Source organism: Silene latifolia, chromosome 6 (genome assembly GCF_048544455.1).
Source record: "Silene latifolia isolate original U9 population chromosome 6, ASM4854445v1, whole genome shotgun sequence".
Taxonomy (NCBI): Eukaryota; Viridiplantae; Streptophyta; class Magnoliopsida; order Caryophyllales; family Caryophyllaceae; genus Silene; species Silene latifolia.
In genome coordinates this window covers 82,011,463-82,038,730 of record NC_133531.1, presented here as the reverse complement: position 1 = coordinate 82,038,730, position 27,268 = coordinate 82,011,463, and the positions used below count along the sequence as shown (strand labels likewise).

General features: G+C 37.9%; 1 non-coding gene across 1 annotated transcript; it reads right to left on the bottom strand.

Moving 5' to 3' along the window:
• Positions 1–6,015: 6,015 nt before the first annotated feature.
• LOC141589480 (small nucleolar RNA R71) lies at positions 6,016–6,122 on the bottom strand. Its single transcript, XR_012520417.1, has one exon. It is a non-coding gene; the product is annotated as a small nucleolar RNA R71 (small nucleolar RNA).
• Positions 6,123–27,268: the final 21,146 nt, after the last annotated feature.

Genomic DNA, 27,268 nt, shown 5'->3' with positions numbered 1-27,268 from the left:
CTACCTGCATTGGTCTAACAGTAACATCTCTTTTGACAGCAGGAACAACTAAGTCCATCAGGCAAGGTCTTTCATTCAGTACGAACGTGCTAAGTCTCCTGAATTCAGCAGATACTACTAAGGAAATAACAACTTACAACGTATATTTCAAATCCTTAAAGTCACAACCCTTTTTCTTATTTTCCCTTGGTGTCAACTTCATAGGTGTCACAAGGAGCCAAATGTAGAAGCAGCGTACTTAGTATTTCAAAAGGCAAAAATGAAACTCTATTTCCTTTAAGTTGTTGTAAAACTCTGGGGGAACACCCTTTGTGCTCCCTAAACTATTTTGAATTTATGAAATTGCTTCCACTTTAGGTTTATCATTGTTTTTGGATTGAATGTGGATATAGTAAGTTGAATATTAAGGAAATATTAAGGAAATGTCCTAGTAAGCAAATTGTTCTTCCTGCAGGAAGTACCCAATCTGCGTGTGGTCAAAACAGAGAGATTCGAGCATCTTGATGGACAGAAAGCTCCCTGAACCACCATAAACACGTCAACAAGTACGAAGCCGGCACACAAACAGGAAGAACAAAAGAATTGCTAGCAAAACAACAGAAGGAACAAAACGAAAATTCATAAACACCCTCAGCAGGGGGAACTTGAAAAGCAAAGTATTTTTGCCCCTCCTACGAGGCAAAAACAAAAGTACTAAAAGGTGCCCAAAATTACCAGGCACCAAGAGTTGGATTACAATGGGACACCACACAGGGTGCCCAACAAAACATCAAGATAAAAAATTAAAATTTAAATGCCTAGACTAGGCAGTAGCAGCAGCAGAATCCGAGGCGGCATCAGCAGGAACATCTACAGGGATGTTGGGCTCCACAGTACCCTCTCCTCCAGATGGACCTTCCCCTTCTTGGGCAACGAGGGCTTCCTCCCTGACCTCCTCGACCGACGTGACAACTGGTTGTTCAGTCCTAGCACTGGTCTCTCCATCATCACCACCAAGCAAGTCGTTGATGAGGCTGATGTCCGGCTTGACTAGATATGCAGCATGAAACAGCTGTTCCTCCTCAGCAAGGTCCCAGTTGGAGTGTTCACCAACCTCGAACTGCTTAATGCATTTGATCTTTGTTTCCCAGGCGGAAAACATTGTAGAATCCAAGAGAAGATGCTTCAACAGCTCCACCTCCTTGTGAGCCTCTTCCATACGCCTCTCTGCCGCCCTCCTCTCAACATCTAGCTGCTTCTGGGCAGCCGCCTTCTCCTCAGCCAGCTTCTTTTGGGTCACCACCTTCTTTCTCCTAGACAGCGCCAGATCTGCCTCCACCTTCCCCAGATTGACATTGAGGTTGTTCACCTCCCTCATCAAGCTGGCAACCTCCCTGCGCAGGAACAGGCCATCCTACAAGACCTGCAAGAAGAACAGTCAGCAACACGAATAGAATAGACCAATGGAGTATGAAGGGAACTAAAAAGTACCTGCAGGGCGCGTCCAGAAGCTTTATCTAGTACTGTAGGAGAAGGGGTATTTCCCAGAGAATGGACAACAGTAGGGAGCAGGAGTTGTTCCATTTGAGGCCAGAAGGGCACCCCACTAGAGCCATCCCCCTTGGGAAGGCGGATTACGGTGGAGGTATTGGGCAGAGGAGGCCTAGGAGCCACTACAGCCAAAGGAGCAATCTCAATAAGGTCAAGCATATTAACCAGCTCCTTTTCAGCAGGGAGTGATGGCCTCTTCCTGGGAGAAGGACCGGAGGAGGCAGAAGCAACTTGCTTCCTCTTTCTGTCCAGCAGGGAGAGAGAGGAAACAAGAGTATTCCCTAGTACAGGAACACGGTTAGAACATAAACGCAAATGACCATATAGCAAGAACGAAAACCTATAAAAACAAAGCCTTACCAGACGACATCTGGAATTCGGCAGCTGGGGGTTCTTGCTGACTGGTGGAGGTACCAACTTCCTGTTCTTCTTCTTCCTCTTCCTCTTCTTCCTCCTCTTCTTCTCTTTCTTATTCCTCCTCTTGCTCTCCCTCACTAATGTCAAGAGGCTCGGAGGCAGATCCACCAACGGGGGAAGAAAGTACACAAGGGTAGGAACGAGTTGCAACAAGGAGAGCAAATAAACGGCTAATCACGCTGTGATCTCTTGAGGGAACTGACTGCTTCAAACCTGCAGCTGTACACCAGTAAGAACATTAAGATAAAATTAAAACAACAGACACCCAGAAACTAAAATTACCTTTAGAGGCCCCCCACTTGTCAAATAATTACTCGGGGGTGGGGGTAAGAGAGTCAATCTTAATGAAGATGAATTTCGTATTCCAGCCTTCATCCCTCACTTTGGGAGGAAGGATCACGCCAGGGTTGCTGCGGTCACAGGACCTCAAGGTGATAAGCCCGACAACAAAGGGCCTGAAAGCATAGAGCAGGGCAAGGTCACCCAGACCAATTCCCAGAGCGTGATCCTCACCGAGGATGCAGAGCGAAACCATAATGCGCCATGCATGAGGCGCAAGCTGGCAGATCGCCAACCTGTAGTGACGCAAGATCCTTTGCACCAAAGGAGGGAAGGGAAAAGATAAACCTTGGGTAAAAGGGTACTCGTACAGGCATACCCAACCGGGATTATGGGCATCCGGCGCGTCCCCAGGCAGAGGAATGTGAATCTCGACCTCCTGCCCAAGGCCAAACCTCCCTCTCACCTCCTCGAGGGGGTGTCAGCAAAGCTAAAATCGCACAGATAGTGATCTGCGAGGATCCCAGAGGATCGAAAGGGAGAGAGAGCAGCAGCGAATGGACCCCCACGGAGAGAAGGAGGAGGAGCGGTCCGGCGGATAGCCTTTTTGACCATGATTGTGAAGTTTAGAGGTGAAAAAATTAGGAGAGAGGGAAGAAAGTAAGGAGTTTACCTGGTGGATAGGGAGATCTTATAAGAAGGGAGGGAGAGTAAAGGGTTTTAGGGAAAGAGGTTAATAAAGACTGGAATAAAGAAAGTGGGAGGGGGAGGGGTGTATTTATAACCGAAGGGTGTTAAGGGAGGGAGTTAAAAGAAGGGAGTTAAGGGAGGGAGTTAGGTTGGGGGGGAATCGAGGGAAAGGAGACGTAGGGGAGGTGGGAAGTTACTGAGAGGAACTGATAGATTAGACCTCTAATGGTCAGACTCAGCGGATAAGAATGCAAGTGGACTGATGTCACGCTATGACTCACCATTATATGCAGCGTCTAGGAGGGAAGCAACTCCCAGCATCCATCGAGCAAGAACAAAACCTGGCAGTTGTTTGGGGGTAATTGTATTGGTAAAAATACCCTCTCATTCTCATCATGACGTAGCAACTCGCAATTGGATAAAATAAAGGCACACAGATCAATGACAAGGCAGCAGGCTGCTAGACGCAAGGAAGAACAAGGGGGGATTAACCTAGATATACGAGTGATACAAAGGCCACATTTGAATTAAGTAACAAACAGCCAGCAGGAACGTTGAAATAGTCAGCAGGAACATTGCAGTGATCATCAAGAGCTTTGACAAAGTCAACAACCACTTCCTATTTCGTAGGGAGTGGAGCGTGTGGTTGAGCATTTGTAGGGATGATGTGACTCATATTTGAGCACATTTAGTCCCTGAATTAGCCTCGTTCCTATGCTTTATAGTGCATAATTAGGTCATTTACTATCTTTAGTTTCCCATTTTGCATATTCTTTGAGGTTTTATTTCCTTCGTAGGAGAGGAGTGCAAACCTTGCATTTTCATGGCAAAATGGAGCTAAATTGATCGCATTCAATGACCAAGCATCAAAGGGAAGACGATACTAGAAGGCCTATGTAGATAATAAAGTAGATTGGGCAATGATGAAAGGATCCTTGCATCCTCAACAAGATCCCCGCAGATTGTTGAGGAAAGAAGAAAAGAGAAGTGCCTGACTCACAATCCGAGTGGATTGCTGCCAATTCGAGAGTCTCCCTCCCCACCAATCCGAGCGTCCCAACAGCAAGACGCTTGTCTTGAAGGCTCACAATCCGAGCGTCTCCCTCAGTGATCCGCTCGGATCTTCTTACAGGAACCATCGTGCCAGCTTCCTAGACGCTCGGGACGAGCATATCTTTGCGGGACTAGCAAACGGAGATGAGCATCTCCTTGGAGAGGAGCACTTCCTCAACTTTTATTAAGGGTCTTAATAGTCATTTAAGCCCTTAGTAACCCTAATCTTTGTGCCTAATCTTTAGTATAAATACCCCTTTGTACTACCTAGATTGGCATCAAGTCTAAAAGCCTTCTTAATACTCTCTTAATCTTGTAATAAACTCTTAATTTAGTCTTAATAAAAATCTCATTTCTTAATCTTTCCTTAATTTATCTATTGTTCATCATTTATTTTGGGTAATTAGAAGATTATTTGGGTTTATTTGGAGGATTAACAACCTTCCAACAATCATCAAGTACTTCTACTATTCCTTGCTTTATTATTTGGAATCATATTTATAGGTATAATTCTCTCTTAATCCTTTTTAATTATTGTTAATCATTTTCATTTGTTCATCATGTTTTGCCTTGAAAGTATGATTGACAACCTTGTTAGCATGTTAAACTTGATAATGAGTGAGTAGTTTCCTTAACTAGGGTTAATGGGGAATTAGAGGAAACCAACATGGGGATTGATTCATGCTTAATCTAATATGTTTTCATATTTAATTTGCTTGCTTGTTGTGATTCCAACTTATGCACATGTTATGCTTGATGAAATGCGAGCCTATGAATCCTTGCATTTTTTACCCATCACTTATCTTTTCAATGAGACTTATAAGACATAAACCAACTCGAGTCTCATTAGACCATGCATATAGTTGGATAGGAAGGATTAAGTCGACTTATAGGTGTTGTACAATCTAATCGATTCGGCTCTGGGACCCAAACCTTCTTAGGGATTGTAAGATATACACTAACTCTATCCCATTACAATAATAAGCGCTTACATCTAGTAGAGAATATGTTTGTATGATCAAATCCCATGAATTCCCTATGAATCCATGATACCCTAGTGCTTTTAATCAATTGTTTACATCTCATTTTAATCATCTTGCTTGTTTTTATTGCTTTACTTTTATATTGTTGATTAGTTTAGTTGATCTCCTATCTCAACCCAAATTGTGACACCCTTAGACCCAACCATTTGCAATTGAAAATCCTACATCAATACCCGTCCCTTGGGATCCGACTTTTACTTGCCTCTTTACTAAGAGTAGTTTGTGAAGTTATAAATATTTTTTTGGTTGAGTAACTTTTGACGACGAGTTTTACAACAATACCAAAAATGGTGCCGTTGCCGGGGACGGTGTTAACTTGATTTGATGTTCTTTAAATTGTTTTTAGTTATGTCTTTCTTTACCTTGGGGAAGTTAAACTCCTCAAGGTTTGTTCTAATTGTTTTCGAGTTGTTTGATATTTTCCATGTCTAGGAGATCACAAGGTAACTTGTTACCCATTGATCTTTAAATTGAAAGAACTTTGACCAACAATAGAAGACTTGCTAGAAATACTTTGAGAGGTATTGGTGAGATTGTGGACATTCAACCAAATAATATTGAGTTTACCAACCCTTTTGCAAGAGAAAGAGAGGATAACCCAACACAAAACCAACCACAAAATCAACACACAATGCCTAAATTTTCATCACATTCCGTACCAACCGAGGAGAACCTACCAAATGGTACTCCTACACCACAACATTTAACCGGTAATTTCATTGCCAAATACGCATTCATACAACTAGTTGAGAGTTGTCAATCTGGGGGGATGCCTAGTGAAGACCCTCATTCTCATATGGAGACTTTTTGTGACTATTGTGATGCGATTTATCAAACCGGAGTCACTCAAGAAAAAATTCGATGGGTCTTATTTCCTTTTTCTTTGATTGGTTCCGCGAAACAATGGTTGAAGAGCCTAGATAAGGCTACTCTTGGTATTGACTCTTGGAAGAAATTGGCACTTGATTTCTACAAGAAATTCTATCCTCCGGAGAAGACTAACATGTTGAGATCCCAAATCACCGGGTTCAAACAAAGGGATGAGGAATCTTTGTATTAAGCATGGGAGAGATTCAAGGACACTTGTAGATCTTGTCCACACCATGGACTTAGTGAGTGGTTCCTTGTACAACAATTTTGGAATGGTCTATATGAAGACTACCGAAACATTCTCAATATGGGGTCAAATGGTATGTTTACCGAAGTTGATGACAATCAAACATGAAACAAGATTGAAGAAATGGCGGTCCATAACTCACAATATAGTAGACCTCGGAAGTCTACTAGAGGAGGAAAGCATGAAGTGGACTCCATTACTCAATTGCGTGCTCAACTTAGTGCTCATATTGACACCATTAATTTAAAGTTTGAGAAGGCCATGGCTAAACTTGAAGAGTCCTCCAAATCACCCAAGCAACATGTTAATGCTATGGTAGCATCATCATCAATTCCAAGTGGAGTATGTGAGAGTTGTGGAACTTTGGGACATGACCAAAGTGAATGTAGGGGAACAAGTGAACAAGTGAATGCTTTCCAAGCATACAAAAGTGGCACCCCTTATTCCAACTATTACAATGAAAACACCAAATTCCATCCCGATCTTTCATACAAAAGTCAAAATGTTCAAAACCCTCTAACATACACCCCACCTCCAATGAGAAACCAAGCTCAAAGTCCCTTTTACAATCAAAACCAAAGTTATCAAAATCAACCTCCATACAATCAAATAAATGAACAAGGTTTTATGTTCAAAAAGCGGTCCTCCAAATGCAAAAGAACCAACAAGAATTTTTCACTCAAATGCAAAAGGATAGTCAAGCAAAAGACGTCACCATCAACAACATACTAGCTCACACGAAGATGTTGGAAACCCAAATGTCTCAATTAGCATCTTCTAATTCACAAAGACAAAAGGGGCAATTGCCACCTCAAGGTAATCCCCCAAGACATGAGTCGGTGAGTGCCATCCATTTGAGGAGTGGTACAAGGTATGAAGGGCCGAAGAGGCCCATTGATGAAGATGTTGTGAATGCTAGTGACAAGGAAAGAGTTGAAGACTCTAAGAAAGAAGAAGAACCCACCACCATTCAAGAAGTTTCAAAGAAGAATGAAGAGAAGGCTAAGGAGAAAGAGCCTATTGTGATTAGACATCCATTTCCAAGTCTTCAGGCTAAGCCTAAGTTTGATGAACAACTTGGAAAGTTTATGGAGATCGTAAAGAACTTGGAAGTCTCAATTCCATTTACGGAATTAATCAATCATGTTCCGGCCTATGGGAAATACATGAAAGATATTCTTACAAAGAAGAAATCCATCCGGAAGCTCGAGACTATTGCTTTCACTAAGGTTAGTAGTGCCATCCTACAAGGAAGTTCACCTCCAAAACTAAAGGATCTGGGAAGTTTCTCTATTCTATGCACCATTGGCGACACTACAATCAAGAAAGCTCTGTGTGATCTTGGGGCAAGTGTGTGAGTGTCATGCCATACTCAGTGTGCAAGAGGCTAGGAATGGGAGAGCTCAAGTGCACTAATATCACACTTCAAATGGCGGATCGATCAACGAAGACACCTTTAGGGGTATGGGAGGATGTGCCGCTAAGAGTTGGCAAGTTCTTCATCCCGGTGGACTTTGTTATTATTGACATGGAGGAAGACTCCAACATTCCTATCATTTTAGGAAGACCTTTCTTACACACCGCGGGAGCGGTGTTGATGTGAAACATGGAGAACTCACACTTGAAGTGGGAGATGAAACAATCACTTTTAATCTTGACAAGACAATGAGAGCTCCCCGACTACATGAGCCATGTTTTATGGTTGATCATTATAGCCGAGAAAGTGATAGGAAGAGGTTGACATCTCAATGCAAAGAATCAGCTATGGGTAAAGAATTACCACCCATATGGGAAAAGAAAGTGGATAATCTCCAAGATGATCCATCCAAAGAGAAAGAATGTTTCAACAAGAATGAGAGCTTGAATAGCTCACCACCACTCATGACAAGAGAAGAAGAAGGCCTCATTGGCCATAATGACATGAAGAAAGAGGAGTTGTTCTCATCAACTCACGATACTATTGGGGAACAAGTAGATGAAGTATGCGTTCTATGGGATGATGAGTTTGAAGGGTTAGTTAACCCGTATATTGGTAATGCTATGACCCAAGACCAAGGCTTTGGTGACCATTTCCACTCAAGTCACCGCAATGAAGAACACAATGTGTAAAGGTCCATTGAATATTTTTATAATGACAATGAACAAGCCTTCGATTACTTCTCCAAGGTGTTGAGCAACATCAACAACACTTTGGCTATGCCCCCTTGACATCTCATACATGGATGAGAGTTTGGTGGAGTCCTCCCTAAACAACCACTTGTAAATATTCTAACCCTTTAACTTGCATTTTACTTATGGTATTGCATTTTTGTCAATTTTGGATTTATATTTTTATGCTTTGATCAAGATTATCATTTTGAGAGAAAGTGAGGGAGGGACTTATATGTTTATTGATGTGTAGCGTTCTGACATAGTGTGGGGATAGCAATTGCCTAGGCTATTCAAGCCTTCGTAGTGCCCCCACAATGAAGACCAAAGGAACAAAGACGGAATGACTTGGGTTATACGAATACCCACGGCTAGAACTGAATCCGTGAGGTACAGGGACAATCCGAGCAGCCCGACAGCAATCCGCTCGTCCTGGATGAAAAATCCGAGCGTCCTGGGAGAAAAACGCTCGTCCTAAGAGAGTTGGAAAAGAAAAATTTCCTCCGACTGAAGATCCGAGCGTCTCATAAAGGAATCCGCTCGTCTCAAACAATCCGCTCGTCTCAGTGAGGATTCGCTCGTCCTGCTTCTATTAAAATCTGGGATTTCTTCCTGACCAAGAATTCGAGCGTCCTCAAAAGGATCCGCTCGTCTCCCTTCAGAAAGACGCTCGTCTCCTGCAAAAGACGCTCGTCTCAGGACGAGCTTTCTTTTCTGAAACAGCTAATAGAGAATTCGAGCGTCCCAACCAGAAGACGCTCATCTCCCCTGCTGAAATTCAAATATAACGAGATTAAAACCCCCATTTCCCATTTAATTTTACTCATTCAAAATACAAACACAAACACATCTCCAAAACCCTCAATCCCTCCATCCATCAAAATCAATTTTCTCAACTAAATTCACCCAAATTAATTCCAAACTCCCTCAAAACTCAAACAAATCATCCTTTGTCAACAACAAGCAATTAAAACACCAAAATCCTCAAAGTTTGAATCGATTTTCTAGGGAACAAAGGCAAAATTCGAATTTCCTAAATCGATTTGGGACTTATTGAAGCTTGAGGAATTCAAGCAAATCTTTTGGTGTTACTACATACAAGGAGAAAATGGCTAGGACAAAAGGTGGAAACAAGGCACCTCCAAAGAAGAATCTCTCAAAAAGGCAACAAGCTCTTCAAGCTTCCAAAGCTTTGGTGGTTCAAAGTGCAAGGATGGAGATTCAAGAGACTCCTATGGTGGAAACTACTACTTCTACTCCGCTTGTTGAGAAACTACATGATTATCCGAGGGTTATTTTCACATCCGATGCTCATAGGAAGAAATTTGTATCCCTTGCTAAGAAATCACTCTTACCCACCAAGTTTATATGCCAAGAGACCTTGACCAAATTTAGTGTCTTTGAACAAACCAAGAATTTCTTCGAGTCCATGGGATTGCTTACTTTGTTTAATATGCAAGAATTGACCTACTCATCCCTTACCTTGGAGTTTTTAAGCTAATTAAAAGTTACAAGGGTGGAGACTCGAACGAATATTGAATTCCGCCTTGAGAATGTTGATCGGAAAATGTCCTTTGGTGAGTTTGGTAAAGTTTTTGGCCTTAGCAATTACTCGAACTATGTGAAGAAACCCGTAACAAAATATAATCCCGCTCCTTTATGGAAGGCTATTACCGGAAGAAAGATTATGTCTTAACATGATTGTCGTGCCCTTTATGTCCATTATCCGGGTATAAGGGTGTGGCACAAGGTTGTTGGGCACACTTTGATTGCTAGGAAGGGAACAAACCACTTCACCGAGCTTGATTTTATCTATCTCGAGTCGACCTTGAATGTTGATAGGAAGTTCACCACAAAGTACAATATTCTTCAACTTTTAATTGAGAGGTGGCTTAATATCGATCACGGCAACGAAGGTGCGGCCTTTATAGTAAATGGGGGATTGGTAACTTGGTTGGCAAAATACTTCAACCAGGACTTCAACAAAGATGGTACTTATAAACCGGTTAAGGGAGGCCACCTCATTGATTTAGCCACTATGGTTCACAAATTCCATTGGGTCAAGAATGACACACTTGACAACAAATTCGGGTGTTTAACAAAAGATGCCAAGTCCTTCACTTTACCGAACAAAATTTGCCGACTCAATGTCCATAGGGCACACTATCTTCTCCCACTCTCCGAGGAAGCCGATTACATCATACAACACTAAAGGGAGGACATTGCCGAGCCCTCCTCCTCCATTATCACTCCACCCTACCTATTCACCTACCATGAGTTTCGACCCGAAAATGTTACAGCGGGGAATGATTACTTGACTCTATTGATGCAACAAATGCATAAGCAAGCCCATGAGGATTGAGTCAATGCATATAGAGAACAATATCTGCCTCTCTTACATCTGGCTAGGCAAGGACTTCTTGACCCATCTTGTCCTTTGCCTAGTTGGGTGGATAGGGAAGTTTTGTTTCCTAGTGCTTCTAGGGGTGTTAGCTTGGGTGAAGAGGAGGTTGTTGTTAAGAGTGGTGGAAAAGAAGATGAAGGAAATGAAGAGAATGAAGAAGGTGAAGAAGAAAAGGGAAGTGAGGAAGAAGAAGAAATCTCAAGTGAAAGTGGTGAAGCCTCCGGGTCTATGGAGGTAGATGATGACAATGATGCTAGTGAGGATGATGATGATGATGATGATGATGGAGATGGTAGTGATGTCACTATGGGCGACAATTGAGGATTAGGAAGCTCTTTGGAGGATGCCACAATACTCTGTGAGTTTCCTACACCTCCTTTAGCTTTGTTCATTTCTCTTGTTTTAAAATTTTTATCTTGATCATGAGTTTGACTCCTAGCAACACTTGGAGGACTCCCACCTCGGTCCCATTGAGGTGTCTTTTATCGTTCCCACCATGAAAAATCCAAAATGACAATTCTAGTTTCATGCATATCACTCTTATGCATGAACTTTCCCAATTTTTGACATTAGAAATAGTGTCTATTTTGGTTTGGGGAAGTTCAAGCATATGCATTGGGAGTTAATTTAAATTATGCTCTCCAACCAAACAAAAATTCATGCATCATATACCAAAGTTTAGTTTGCATAATTTCCTATCGTATTGGCCATTGAGGACAATGCCCATACTAGTGTGGGGCTGGGAAATTCTAACATGACTTTCTAAACAAAAATGATAAAAATTGAAATTTTTTGAAAAATACAAAAATAAGTTTTTTATTTCATAATCATAAAAACCATAAAAATTTGAAAATTTGAAAAACCCAAAAACATGTTCATTTGCTTCATTGTGTAGTCTTGTATATATTGTGTTTGTATAAATTGTGTTTGTTCATCCTTTTCACATTGATCGACAACGCCACATGTGAGACATGAGGATATTGAAGACCGCATGATATGATCTTTCCAATTTCCTTTCTCCTCTTTATATTAATGACTGTGTGGCTTTATTTTGATTGATGCGGTACAAACAATGTGATTATAGGATTGCATTTAGATTATATGGCATACTAGTTGGTAGAAACATATGCATTAAAATGTATAAATGTTAGTTGCATTTAGGAAAAATTTTGTGAAAGCATCTATTTGGGAAACCTGACAAGTGTATATAAGCCCTTGTAGATGCTTTTTCTTCTTAAGACTTTCCTTGTTAGAATACTTGTAAAACACCGTAGGATATGTCATGCTAGTATCCTTTGACCTATGGATTAAGGCCTAGTCAAGAGTACCTTGTGGTGTGATAACTCATTGGCTACCGTTTATTCCAAGGTGACCCTTGAAACCATGCAACCATCATCTATGTTCTACCACATTTGGTCATCAAAGGGAATGGGCACAAAAATTATTCAAAATTTGAGTTCAAGAATTGAAATGAAAAGCCGAGAAAGTTTGAAATTGCATCAAAAGAAAAGAGGAGTAACAAAAATGAAAACTCCTATGCTTCAAATATAAGCACCCTCACTACAAATGGGGTGACTTTGAAAATGTTTAAAAAGAAATGCAAAAAGCTGAAATTGTCAAGTGTTGAAAATGTCAAACATCAAAGAAATGGCAAAAGAAATGTTCTCAAAATGTCAAATGCCACAAGAAATTGGGAAAAAAAAACAACAAAAAGCAAACTCCCACATGAAACTTAAATACTATTGGTCCCTTTTCCATCGTATCCACTTTTGTTCATGTTAGAGAGGGGACGACCCTTCTTCTTGTCTAGGCAAGAAGGGGAATTCCGCGATCCTCCAGTGTTTCTAACACCATAGGGAGCCTACTCTTGACGAAAGAATTTAACGATTGAGGACAAAGGTACCCTAGCTTGACACAACTTGGAGGTGATTTATTGGTTTCCTTCTAGGCTTAGTAATTTGAAGAAACCGTATCTATGATGGAATGTGTACCCTTAGATTGCTTCCCCTTTAGATAATTTCTGCCACTTAGATGAGGAAAGTGATTATTCATTTTTGTAGATGCATCCATTATTTGTTTTGTGTGCTTTAATGCTTGGATGTGTCGCCATTTTGGCAAGCCCCACCTTGCCTTGCAAGAAGGCATCCTACCTCATGGTTGTCTTGTAGTGAGTTGAAGGGGCGGAGTCAGACCCGCTAATTATCTCACATCGGCTATATTAGTAGGTTAGTTTGAATAAGGGTCCTAGTTTTTGTCACCTCTTTACTCGGGACGAGCAAAGGTTCGGTTTGGGGATGTTTGATGTGACCCATATTTGAGCACATTTAGTCCCCGAATTAGCCTTGTTCCTATGCTTTATAGTGCATAATTGGGTCAATTACTATCTTTAGTTTCCCATTTTGCATATTCTTTGAGGTTTTGTTTCCTTGGTAGGAGAGGAGTACAAACCTTGCATTTTCATGGCAAAATGGAGCTAAATTGATCGCATTCAATGACCAAGCATCAAAGGGAAGACGATACTAGAAGGCCTATGTAGATAATAAAGTTGATTGGGCAATGATGAAAGGATCCTTGCATCCTCAACAAGATCCCCGTGGATTGTTGAGGAAAGAAGAAAAGAGAAGTGCCTGACTCACAATCCGAGCGGATTGCTGCCAATCCGAGCGTCTCCCTCCCCACCAATCCGAGCCTCCCGACAGCAAGACGCTCATCTTGAAACCTCACAATCCGAGCGTCTCCCTCAGTGATCCGCTCGGATCTTCTTACAGGAACCACCGTGCCAGCTTCTTAGACGCTCGGGACGAGCATATCTTTGCGGGACTAGCAAAACGGAGATGCGCATATCCTTGGAGAGGAGCACTTCCTCAACTTTTCTTAAGGGTCTTAATAGTCATTTAAGGCATTAGTAACCCTAATCTTTGTACCTAATGTTTAGTATAAATACCCCTTTTTACTACCGAGATTGGCATCAAGTCTAAAAGCCATATTAATACTCTCTTAATCTTGTAATCAACTCTTAATTTAGTCTTAATAAAAATCTCATTTCTTAATCTTTCCTTAATTTCTCTATTGTTAATCATTTTATCTGGGTAATTAGAAGATTATTTGGGTTTATTTGGAGGATTGACAACCTTCCATCAATCATCAAGTACTTCTATTATTCTTTGCTTTATTATTTAGAATCATCTTTATAGGTATAATTCTCTCTTAATCCTTTTTAATTATTGTTAATCATTTTCATTTGTTTATCATGTTTTGCCTTGCTAGTATGATTGACAACCTTGTTAGCATGTTAAACTTGATAATAAGTGAGTAGTTTCCTTAACTAGGGTTAATGGGGAATTAGGGGAAACCAACATGGAGATTGATTCATGCTTAATCTAATATGTTTTCATAATTAATTTGCTTGCTTATTGTGATTCCAACTTATGCACATGTTATGTTTGATGAAATGCGAGCCTATGAATCCTTGCATTTTTTACCCATCACTTATCTTTTCAATGAGACCTGTAAGACATAAACCAAATCGAGTCTCATTAGACCATGCATATAGTTGGATAGGAAGGATTAAGTCGACTTGTAGGTGTTGTACAATCTAATCGATTCGGCTCCGGGACCCAAACCTTCTTAGGGATTGTAAGATATACACTAACTCGATCCCATCAAAAAAATAAGCGCTTGCTTCTAGTAGAGAATATGTTTGTATGATCAAATCCCATGAATCCCCTATGAACCCATGACACCCTAGTGCTTTTAATCAATTGTTTACATCTCATTTTAATCATCTTGCTTGTTTTTATTACTTTACTTTTATATTGTTGATTAGTTTATTTGATCTCCTATCTCAACCCAAATTGTGACACCCTTAGACACAACCATTTTCAATTGAAAATCCCACATCAAAACCCGTCCCTTGGGATCCGACCTTTACTTGCCTCTTTACTAAGAGTAGTTTGTGAAGTTATAAATATTGTTTTGGTTGAGTAACTTTTGACGACGAGTTTTACAACAACACCAAGGGAGCATGTGCAACAACTCAAGGGAGGACTATAAAAGAGCAACGAACCTTAGATTCAAGGGCATTCTTCATTGACTCCACTCGAAGAAATATTATTCACCACCTGCAGCAATTAATATCATCAACACTTTTAGAAATTTATACATCGTTCATATCATTTGTACTTAGTGATTTGGAGATCACTTCTGTACCTCCTGATCGTTCCAGCTAGGTTCACCCTCGAATACTATTACTACTAGTGGATCATTGGTGGGATACCATTCCCCCCGCGGGTTTTCCCACATTTTGGGTTTCCCGCGTCACCATTTTGCTTGTGTTGTTTGTCTCTCTTTCTTTTCGTTTGTTTCTCTTTCGTACTAGTAGTTTACTTTCGTTCTCGCTATGTTCTTACTATTGATCTTCTTAATTCTTTAATATCGTATTTTAATTGGAATAGCCGCATTAACTCACAAATATTTAGTCGGTAAAATCTTATCAAAACAATAACTGTAACAAGTTTCAAGTATGATGATCACTCAAGTAAAAGGCTCGATCAAGTCTATAACAAGCTCAAGATTAAGAGCTTATGATCAAAATAAAGAGATGATCCTACTACTGAAGATCTCTAGGAAGATTAGCTAGTATAGGTCATCATTCGATAACGGTAATTTTAGAAGTAATTTTGACAAGTAATGTTATAGCTGTTTTAGTTATAACTTTACTAGTTGAACTCAAAGTTATAGGTGATTCTACTATAACTTTGAGCTGCAATATGAAGAACACGATTTTAATGTTTTTAAAATATATTTTTCAAAGCTTAAATAATAAAATCTTTAAATAAAAGTATGTTTATAGTAGACTGAGATTTGGGACATGATTAGATCAAATGAGTTTGAGATTATCCTATTGATTAGTAAAACAACTTATGAGTTGTCATGCTATCTAGAGTTTTCCTTTTATTCATATCTAAACCCTAATTATCTAACCTAATATCTTAGCTAGGGTTTCGGTTTGGGTGGTCGGCCTATGAGTCGTTTTTCCTTCTTATTCGAATACACTTTGTGCAAGTTAGGGTTTGGAATAAATCTTAGTAATAATATTTGGTTAAGATATTTTATCTTTATATATTATTTGATTTATTCTTTTCCATTATATAAAGATACTATTAGGTTAAAATTAGATCTCCTACTTACTGTATACTTCACACGTGATCTATATAGTATCTAGGGTTGAATGGTAAAGATCTTAAATAAATATTTGCTAGAGATATTTTATCTCCTTCTATTTATTTTGTATCTTTTATCTAAAATAGTGTTGGATTAAAATAGGAAAAAGATAGATCTTATTCCTTTCTTAATGTAAACGAGATCTAGGGTTTAGGTAAAGATCATAGATAAAATATTTGTTAAATATATTTTATCTCCTTATATTTATTCCATATCTTTTGGTAAGATATTATTAGAATAAATAAATATATTAAGATCTTTTTCTTACTTGGATAAGAACTAAAGTAGATGAACATAATATTTGTTAGAGATTTCTTATCTCTTTATATTATCTTATTCTTTCTTATTTTCCAAGTTTAGGAAAGATTTGACCTAATTCCCTTCTTGCCTCTCACGACACACATACACGGCATCTTGGGTTTTATTCCTAAACCTAGATCTCCTCTCTACTATAAATACAACACTTCTTTATTCTTTCAACACACTTTTCAACCATGAGCTTTAAAATATCCTTGCAAACAAATTAAGTTTATCATTGATACGGTCGTTTCTGTACCAAAAATAATACCTAAATACAACTAACAGAAGCTAGCAGCAAGTAGGGTCGACCTCCACAGGGAGGCAAGGTATCTATCTGTAGTCCGTCTATCTATGTCACAATTGGGGGGTTTTAGTTTGGTTTTCTAAACTAATGAATGTTTAAAGGGAAGAGCAGTAAAGAGAGAGCAATAAAAGATAGAAAATATAATAAAGGTGATCAAATAAGAGAGAACATGTCAGGATTTCGGTTCACCATGGCAGTTTATCGACTCAGTCGCAAATAACTTAGACAATCTACTGTGAGAAGGGTAAGGGAAAGGTCCTTCCGGTCCACTTTCTACCCTAGATTTCCACTAACTTAACTTCCGTCCTCGTTATGGTAGTCTACTGTTCATAGCAGGTCTGTTCATTCCAATCTTCCGATCCAGGAACGAAGTTAACCAAATTAAAGTAATTTAGAATCATGCATTCAACTAAATTGGTGATACAGTTATATTGCCATGGGTACAGATTCTCACAAGTAAACCATCTAGTCTATTCGCTACATCGTCACAGTCCTACCATGGATTCCCTAGTGCTAACATAAAAGAAATTAGCTACTCATAACGCTAGTGATGTCAACAATAACAATAATGAATAAACTAACTAGAGACATGATGCTATAACAGAAATTAAGCATAAACTAAGATTAGGGCAGAATAATTAAGACAATAAAGCAAGGATTAAAGCAAGAAAGTAATGAGATTAAGATTAAGAGGAGAAAAGATATTACAATCATAAGCGATTCCTGCGTAAAGAACAACCAAAATCCATGCCAAGAGATCCAAGAGTAAAAGTTACAGTGGAAAATTTAAGGGAGATATTCAGAGAGTACGTGGCATTCCAAGATGAGTAAAAACATCCTTCTTAACCTAATTATGAAAGCTTAAATAGGAAAACAAACGTCTATCACGAAATTAAGCCCAACACGGGTTAATTAATCCCGCGTAACATCAAAACCACTCGATCGAGTAACTTTATATCACTCGATCGAACAAAATTAAGCTCAAACCACTCGATCGAGTAACCCCTAAAATACAACTACTCGATCGAGTATAAAAAGGAGTCGATCGAACACAATTGTACTCGATCGAGTACTTTCCAGCGCACAATTCCTGCTTCGCGCACTGAACTTCAAACGGCTGCCATTTCTTCGTTACTTGGTCAAACAGGACGATTCTAGTGGCGTTGGAAAGCTAAGAAAACTAGATTTCATCTCCAAATAGAATCACCTGAAAATCTATTGTAGAACTCTAGATATGGCTCTTCAAAGTAGGCACTAGCAATTTGAAGTTCTTCCTTTGCTCGCCTAGCTATCTTATTCTTTGCGCATCTCAAAATAGTAGTCTTAAGGCTCCGACTCAACTAATCTCCTAAATGCATGCATAGGGACAGGTATTAAGCTTTATTATGCTCCTTTCCGGTTCATACCTGTAAATAATACAAGAGAAACCAAAGTAGACAATTCGGGGGACATTTGTAGCTAAACACTACACAAAATGCATAGAAATGCGTGCAAATAAAGTACGAAATACCTATATAAAATGCACGCATCAATCATTATTTTGCAATCGAAAATTGTTTTGAAAAGTCGTGTTGTTCTTTATTGCAATTACTTTTGAAATTAAGTTATTGGATAATAGCACTTAAATATTGTTTCTTACTCGTTAATATTGTGAACACTAGAAGAACAATCAAACACTTTCTTAGTAACTTAAGATAGTCAAAATCGAATATCTAGTGATATTCAAATTGAGTTATAACTAGAGTTAGTTATACGCGTTGGGTTGATAATTTTGTAATCCGGAGAAAGGTACTAAAATTATTAATCGAGAATAGTGGATGTAGGCTTCGACGTATGAAGCTGACCACTTCAAATATCGTGTGTCCTTGCAGTTTTCCTTTCCGTTCATTTCATTATGTTTAGAATCACTTAGGTAATTAGTTAAAGTTTAATCAATAAACTTTAAGTAATTAATTGCATTGATATAAAATAAAAAGTGGGCATAAGTTTTTTAAATACTCAATTCACCAACCCCCCCCCCCCCCCCCCTTCGAGTATAATAAAAAAAATCACATATTACATCTTTTTTTAACTATTTATCGATTTCCATATTATCCTCTTCCTCATCTATATTTATATATATTTCTTCATAATCTTCATTTTCCTCCCCAAATACGTGTCCTTCAAATATAGTTGTTCATCTAACCCAAAGATTAATGTTACTTACAAAGTCTAGACTGATAATACTTAGGCTCTGTTTGGCAAGACAATTCAGGTACCTGTGTTTTGACTGAAGTAGCTTTTTTGATAAAAACTTCAGGTAACTTATTTTTCTGGAAGTGTTTGGCAAGTAGCTTATTTGCCCAAATAAGCTACCTGAAATGAAATGCTACCTAGAGTAGCATTTCACATTTCAGGTCCCTGATTCTTGGTAATATTACATTTTTACCCTTCAATTGATAATATATTAAATAATTATTATATCCTTTTACGTCATTTTATCAAAATAAGCTACTCTTTCAGTTAGTTTACCAAACAATTTTTTATATAATCAATCACCTTATCAGCTCCTAATTTCCAGTTACCTTATCAGCTACCTTTTCGTGTTTCGATTAGTTTTTCGATTTCCAGTACCTTTTCGTGTTTTGACTACCTTTTCGATTCGTTTCTGACAAAAAACAAGAGCCTCAATATGGGTCTTCATTTTCATAACTGCATAATGTATGGTATGTAACTACTAGGGGTGACCAAAACCGGATATCCGATACGGTTTTGGAACCGTATCGGATATCCGGTTTTTTAAATCTTCTTTTTTAGTATCCTTATCCGATATGGTTTTTCTGTATATAAGGAAATCGTATATCCGGTTTTTCTATATATCCGAAAATCGTATATCCGGTTTTCAGCCTCACTTATATAATTTAATATATTTTTTCCATTTCTATGTGTGCTTATTGGTTTTTTTAGCAATTTAAAAGTGTTTTAAAAAGTTATAAGAGTAAATAACTTATAAAGTTTAATAGTAATAAGGTGTTATCACCAACATATTGGATATTTTGTGATTTATATATATATTTTAATATTTTATTCTAGAAAAAAGGAAATTGTATCGGATACCATATATCCGGTTCCATATTTTACCGATCCTTATCCGATACGGTTTTTAAAGAACCGTATCGGATATCCAAAAATTCGTATTGGATATCCGGAAATCCGTATATTTAAATTCGTATAGCGTATCAGATACGTATAATAAAACCGTATCGTATAATTTTGCTCAGCCCTAGTAACTACATAATATATGGTATGTTAATTTGACAATAAAAAACGTAATGTGAGACTGTGAGACAATCTCATTATATAAAAAGACACTTCATTTATTAGAATTGAGTAAATAGTACTTTTATATATAAAAATGAGTCGTCTCACAGTGTAAGATCGTCTTATTTTATAAAGTGCGTTGATTTTACTTAACAAGATGTTAACAAATTTAACATAAATAATCTAATACTTCGTATAAATCAACTTAAAGTTTATGAGCTTTTTTGAACTGAATTTATATGATCTGAATTTTTCTAAATTGAACTTATAATTTGAACTGAACTTATAGGAAATGAACTTTTCTAAACGGAACTTATAAAATCTGAATTGAACTTAAAGAAAGTGACTCTAAGTCTATAAGACCACAGTATTGTTGTCATACTTTGTATATAGGGACAATCTCAATGTGAATGGAAACAATGATAGAGGGAGATAGAGAGTGATTGTTAAAATATTATGGATAACAATAGTAATCCACCCAATTAATATACAAACTAGTTTTGTTACCCGTGGAAATCACAGGTTTTCTCTAGGAATAAAAATTTATATAGTTTTTTTTTTTTTTTTTTGTGAATATCAAATGAAATCGGAATTTATTTCATCATTGATACATATTTCTATTCTTTAATTTTGATCATCATCTAATAAAAATTCATAAATTTTAAAATTTGATTATGTACGAACTAGAAAACTTTAAAACCAAATTGAAATATTGGGGTTGTTAGTTGTATAAAAAGTGAATTTATCTGTGGAGTGTGCATGGCATCAGGAGTTAGCCGATAACCATATGACTTCACCACAAGATCTTCCTTTTGTACCGCCTACAAAACAAAAGTACGACAAAAAACAATACACAAATTAGTAATTCGTCATTCAAAATTCAAGCTAAAGAAAATACTGCAAATTTTTACCACCCAAATGATTGTTTTGGAGGAAAACAAATGAGACGATCTTAAATAGGAGAGGCTAAATAATGCAATTTGGAAGTTAAATGATGTACACTAAAATTAGCGTTCACAAACTTTAAATGACATAAATATTAATTGGAAAAAAACAAAAGTATTCAAAGGGTTGTATATAATGGGTTGTTTTATATAATCTTTATGGTGGTAGAAATTATTGCAAAATTAGTATGAGAGTTAAATGGATTAACGGTTAGGCTAGGGTACGGAATTAGAAGAGACTTGTCAGAAAATTCGACGATGCCTTTAAGAAAATCATTGGACTTATGTGAAAATTATTGTGGGTTGAACTTAAATAATAGTTGAATATAAGATGCCATAATTTTACGTTTAAGAATATTATTAAGCTACTCATTTGTTTTTCTTTTCAAGTTTGTGTAATTTTAAATAAATAAATAAATAAATGTATAACTTTTATGAGCTATATTACTATGAAAAATGTTAATCGATTCACTAACAATTTTATTTTTATTTTTGTAAAATGGTAATTTTAATTGTAAATTAAGAAATTTGATGTCAATTTTGAAAATTTCTATTTTGTTTTTTTTGGAATTTTTTCATGTTCCGCATGCTCGCAAGGAAGATTGATTATACGACCATCACCAGCTAAAACTAATCATGAATCAATATCATTTCTTGAACGAATACAAAGAGATATTTGTGGACCAGTTCATCCCTCAAGTGGACCATTTAGATATTTTATGGTTTTAGTCGATGCATCGACTAGATGGTTTCATGTATGTTTGTTATCAACTCGAAACGTGGCGTTTGCGAGACTACTTGCTCAATTAATAAAATTACTAGTGCATTTTCCAGATACACCTACCAAGAATATTCGTCTTGATAATGCTGGTGAATTTACTTCTCAGACTTTTAATGACTATTGCATGTTGATGGGGATAAATGTTGAACATCCCGTAGCTCATGTTCATACACAAAACGGTCTAGCTGAATCTTTAATCAAACGACTTCAACTAATTGCTAGACCATTACTTATGAGGTGTATGAAGGAAAAGTAGATCTATATACAAACATATTCATATATGTTCCATTTTAATTTGTCATAAAATTAACAAGTGATCTTATGCATGCAAACTATTTAACAAAATAAAGAAGAATTCATCCTTACATTGGAATTTCGGTTCATATGGGCACAAAAGAGATCTCCTTCTCTTTTGTTCTTGAGCTTTCCTTTTGGATGAACAAAGACCCAAGTGTAGGATATCTCCCAAGAAATTATACCCAAAGCACACTCTTAAATAAAATCAATATTATAAATACTAGTACAATATTAATTTTGTAAGAAAATTGACCCAAAATAATTTTGGTTTTTGCTCTCAAAACCGGTTGAGAGAGAGGAGAATGGAAGGTGATTTTTCTCTTTCTAAAACTCTTGTTTTTGTGTGATGAATGAATAATTATCACTAGTCTCTATCTAAGTGAATATTAAGTAAAAATAAGAAGAAAAACCACAAGGGTTTTCTTCCCCAAAACCGGGTGGGAGAGGAGGCACAAAAGAGCCAATGCATGCCCTAGTTGTACTTCACAATGAGCAATAGGTATGCAAGGCTAGTTTTAGTAGGTAATCATGTTGTTTACCACTAATAAAAATAACTTAATATTTGCCTAATCTTCCTCATATTTTCGGCACATATGGATAACATGGAATCCATATTATTTTTGTCAATTGTCAATATGTCACATGGTCATATGTTGCATATATTTGTTGTGCATTTTTAACATATTAAAAATCAACGTATTATTAAAAATACGTCACATACAAAAATCGACTTAGTAATTCATAATTACTTGTACCAAAATATTTTACCAATTTATAAATCACAACAATTTCTATTTATAATAATTCATTAAAATTTAATTGTTTTTTAAACAATAATTTCATCTAAGTAATGATACAATTCGATTACTCAGACCGTATCTCATTTTAATCAATTTCAATGTGATACGTAAATTTTACTTCCAATATCGTCCGTCAATTTTCAAGTAATTTAATTAACGCGTAACATTATACGATTAATTAAATGATCAATTAAGAGTGTTGCCCTATAGGTATGACCTAGGAGATCAACTGATCACCATCGTCGCACGACAGTAATGTCAAACTCTAGTCAGCCAATCATTACCGATATATGTTGATCAGTTGACAGTAAAAAAATTACTTCCCAATTGTATTCTTTATAATGAGATTTAAACATGCTATCATCATGATCAACAGTCGTGATCGCATTATTGTCGGAGGACACATATTCCAACAATCTCCCACTTGTCCTCGACAAGTGTGCGTCACCAATTCTCTTGTCCTATTACTGTCTCCCACTCAATGCAAGGTGTCTTTCTGGTCGTACTTGCAAGTGATCATATCGAGAGTGGTTTCCTCGATCTGGAGAATAACTGATTGACCGGACTTATCTATCATAGATAATTTCCGAGCGTGGCCACGCATTTCCAGTTCATTACTCCTCGAGTGGCCCTGAGATATTGTTATAACCCTGACTAGGGGTGGACAATTCCTATCGCACTCATTCCCTTCGACTAGCCACAGCCATCATAACCAAAAATATGCCCATTTGACCCCATTTGCGAAGGTCGTAGTAACACAAATCAAAGTTAATCTGAAACTGTGCCATATTAGGCGGATAGTCTTTAGTCAAAAGAATCGACTCATTTGAATACTATAGTAGCTCTCGCCACGACCAGGCTATATAAATTGCCAGAACTCTATAAGCGGTCATAAGGCCCGACAAAATGTTCCTAAGAGTCTGCCTATGTGATCGACTAGTCATCTCACATGACTCTATGGCACTTGAACTTGCCATCAATCGCATCACACTCTAGTCACTTCGAGACGTCACCTCATACAAGTGACTATGGGCAAATACTATGTTAATCCGTGTTCACTTTAACGGGGTTCAATTGTCACTACAACCCGTTTGGATGTAACAATGTATAAATTAAAGATAAAAGACAAATGTGATTATGAACATGAACAAAAACAACACTTTTATTTCATTTCAAAATCTAACATAGACTTGGTACACGTTTAAGTCCCATGGACGCCATATGTCCATCATGTTTTGCCTGCGATAAAGGCTTGGTGAGCGGATCAGCTATGTTGTCATCCGTCCCAACCTTACAAATCGCAATTTCCTTTCTTTCAATGCAATCTCTTATTACATGATATTTTCTAAGTACATGTCTAGATCTATTACTAGACTTCGGCTCCTTAGCTTGGAAGATCGTCCCACTATTATCACAATAGAGAGTGATGAGATCATTGGCGGTAGGTACTACTTTTAGACCTTCCGTGAATTGCCTGGTCCAAACAGCTTCCTTAGCGGCGATTCCGATCTTTGCAATGTACTCAGCCTCCGTTGTAGAATCCGCGGTTACAGCTTCCTTGAAGCTTCTCCAGCTTACGGCACCACCATTTAGCATGAAAACGAAACCAACTTGTGATTTCAAGTCATCTCTATCTGTTTGAAAACTTGAGTCCGTGTATCCATTAACACGCAACTCAGTGTCTCCTCCAAACACTAGGATAGAATCCTTAGTTCTTCTCAAGTACTTAAGGATGTTCTTGACAGCAATCCAGTGACTCTCACCTGGATTTCCTTGATATCTACTCGTCATGCTCAAGGCATATGAGACATCAGGACGTGTGCATATCATGGCATACATGATTGATCCAACGGCGGAAGCATAAGGGATCAACTTCATGCGTTCAACATCATGGGGTTCGGAGGGAGATTGAGTCTTGCTTAATATCGTCCCGGTTACCATAGGTACCAAACCCCTTTTGGATTTGTCCATGCTGAACCGTCGAAGAATCTTATCAACATAAGACTCTTGACTTAGTGTCAATATCCTCTTGGATCTATCTCTATGGATCCGGATACCTAATATGTGTTGTGCCTCTCCTAAATCCTTCATTTGGGAGTGGTTACCTAACCACTTCTTAACAGAAGACAACATTGTAATATCATTTCCAATGAGTAGTATGTCATAGACATATAAGATTAGGAACACAACATTGCTCCCACTAAATTTCATGTATAAACATGGTTCCTCAACACTTCGAGTGAAACCATTTTCCTTTATAACATGATTGAATCGATGATTCCAACTTCTAGATGCTTGCTTAAGACCATAAATGGATCTCTTAAGCTTGCACACTTTGTTAGGATTTTTAGAATCAACAAAACCTTCGGGTTGTATCATGTACACCTCCTCTTCTAAATTCCCATTTAGAAAAGCGATTTTGACATCCATTTGCCATATTTCATAATCATGAAATGTGGCAATCGCTAACAAAATCCGTATGGATCTTAGCATGGCTACGGAGGTGAAGGTCTCATCATAATAGAGACCTTGGACTTGGGTAAATCCTTTTGCCACTAGCCTAGCTTTGTAGACATCATCATGTCCTTCTATGCCATTCTTGATTTTGAATATCCATTTGCATTGAAGGGGTCTTGCCCCTTTAGGCAAATCTACCAAGTCCCAAACTTGGTTTTCATGCATAGAATCCATTTCGGACTTCATGGCTTCAAGCCATAAGGAGGAATTAGGACTAGAGATTGCGGTCTTGTAGGTGGCGGGCTCGTCACTTTCTATAACCAACACATCAAGTGTTCCATATTCTTCTATAAGTCCCACATATCGATCGGGATGGCGAATAACACGGCCCGTTCTTCTAAGAGGAGGAGGAATAACCGTACTAGACGACGAAGGAACTTCTTCTTGCGTCTCTATCTCGGTTTGTGGCTCTTGAACTTCATCAAGTTCAAAATTTCTCCCACTCTGTCTCTTAGAAATAAATTCTCTTTCTAAGAAGACAGCCTCACAAGACACAAACACTTTGTTTTCTTGAGGTTTATAGAAGTAGTAACCTCGTGAGGTTAAGGGGTAACCTACAAAGATGCACTTTTTGGATCTTGGGGCAAGCTTGTTGTCGTTCTTAGACTTGACGTAAGCATCACATCCCCAAATCTTCATATAGGATATATTGGGAACCCTTCCCGTCCACATCTCACATGGAGTATTTTCAGTGGACTTTGTGGGACTATTGTTTAAAGATCTAATTGCGGTTTGAATCGCAAATCCCCAAAACGAGTTTGGTAACTCGGTTTGACTCATCATGGATCGAACCATATCAAGTAAGGTTCGATTCCTCCTTCGGCAACACCATTAAGTTGTGGTGTTCCGGGTGGAGTAAGTTGTGATATAATACCACAACCTTTCAAGTGTGAATCAAATTCAAGGCTAAGGTATTCTCCACCACGATCGGATCGTAGTGCCTTAATCCTTTTGTTCAATTGGTTCTCTACTTCGTTTTGAAATTCCTTGAATTTCTCAAACGCTTCACTCTTATGCTTCATCAAATAGATATACCCATATCTACTCAAGTCATCGGTGAAGGTTATAAAGTAGTCATAATTACCACGAGCGGTGATACTCATTGGTCCACATACATCAGTGTGTATGAGTCCCAATAGTTCACTAGCTCGTGTCCCTTTACCACTAAAAGGATTACGAGTCATTTTACCAAGTAGGCAATATTCGCATGCACCATATGATTTATAATCAAATGGTGTTATCACATTAGTCAAAATTAATCTTTTGATGCGATTCTCGTTTATGTGACCTAATCGACAATGCCAAATGAACGCTTCACTTGGGTCACTTGATTTGAGTTTCTTTGATTGAATGTTATAGATATCATTAGTCGGATTTGAGGTCTCTAAAATGTAAATACCATTGATAGAGGAAGCTTGGCCTATAACCAAGTCGTTCCTAGAAATAGTACAACGATTGTTCTTAATGACAAAACAAAAACCGTCCATGTCTAGCATAGCGATTGAAATAATGTTTTTAGAGAGTGTAGGCACATAAAAACAATTATGTAAATACAACTCAAATCCATTAGGCAAAGCTAAAACATAAGTTCCTTTGGATTCGGCCGCTACCCGAGCTCCATTTCCAAGGCGTAGATCCACATCTCCTTGCTAAGCCTCTTCACATCTCTTAAACCCCTGTAAATGATTACAAAGGTGAGAACCACAACCGGTATCTAGTACCCATGTCGTAGTGGAAGTATAATTTATATCAATAACATAAATTTCTTTAGGAATTTTACCTTTTGGAACGATGATTCCTTCCCTTATATTTCGCAAATATACGGGACAGTTCCTAAGCCAATGTCCCATGCCATAGCAATAATGGCACTCATCATTAACTTGCTTGAAGTTTTTGATTTTCTTTCCCTTCTTCTTGAACCTTTTGCCCTTTGAAGCAAGAACTTGATTGCTTGAGCTCCCACTAGTTTTGGCATCTTTATCTTCCAGAGACAAAGACCCTATAGATTGTATGAGGTAGTCTTCCTGAGACGGACTCACACGAGGTCTAGTAGTAGTAGGTGGTTTAGAAGAAGTGATGAAGTTAAGGTTTCCATCCGAACCTATCCCAAAATGAAGTTCT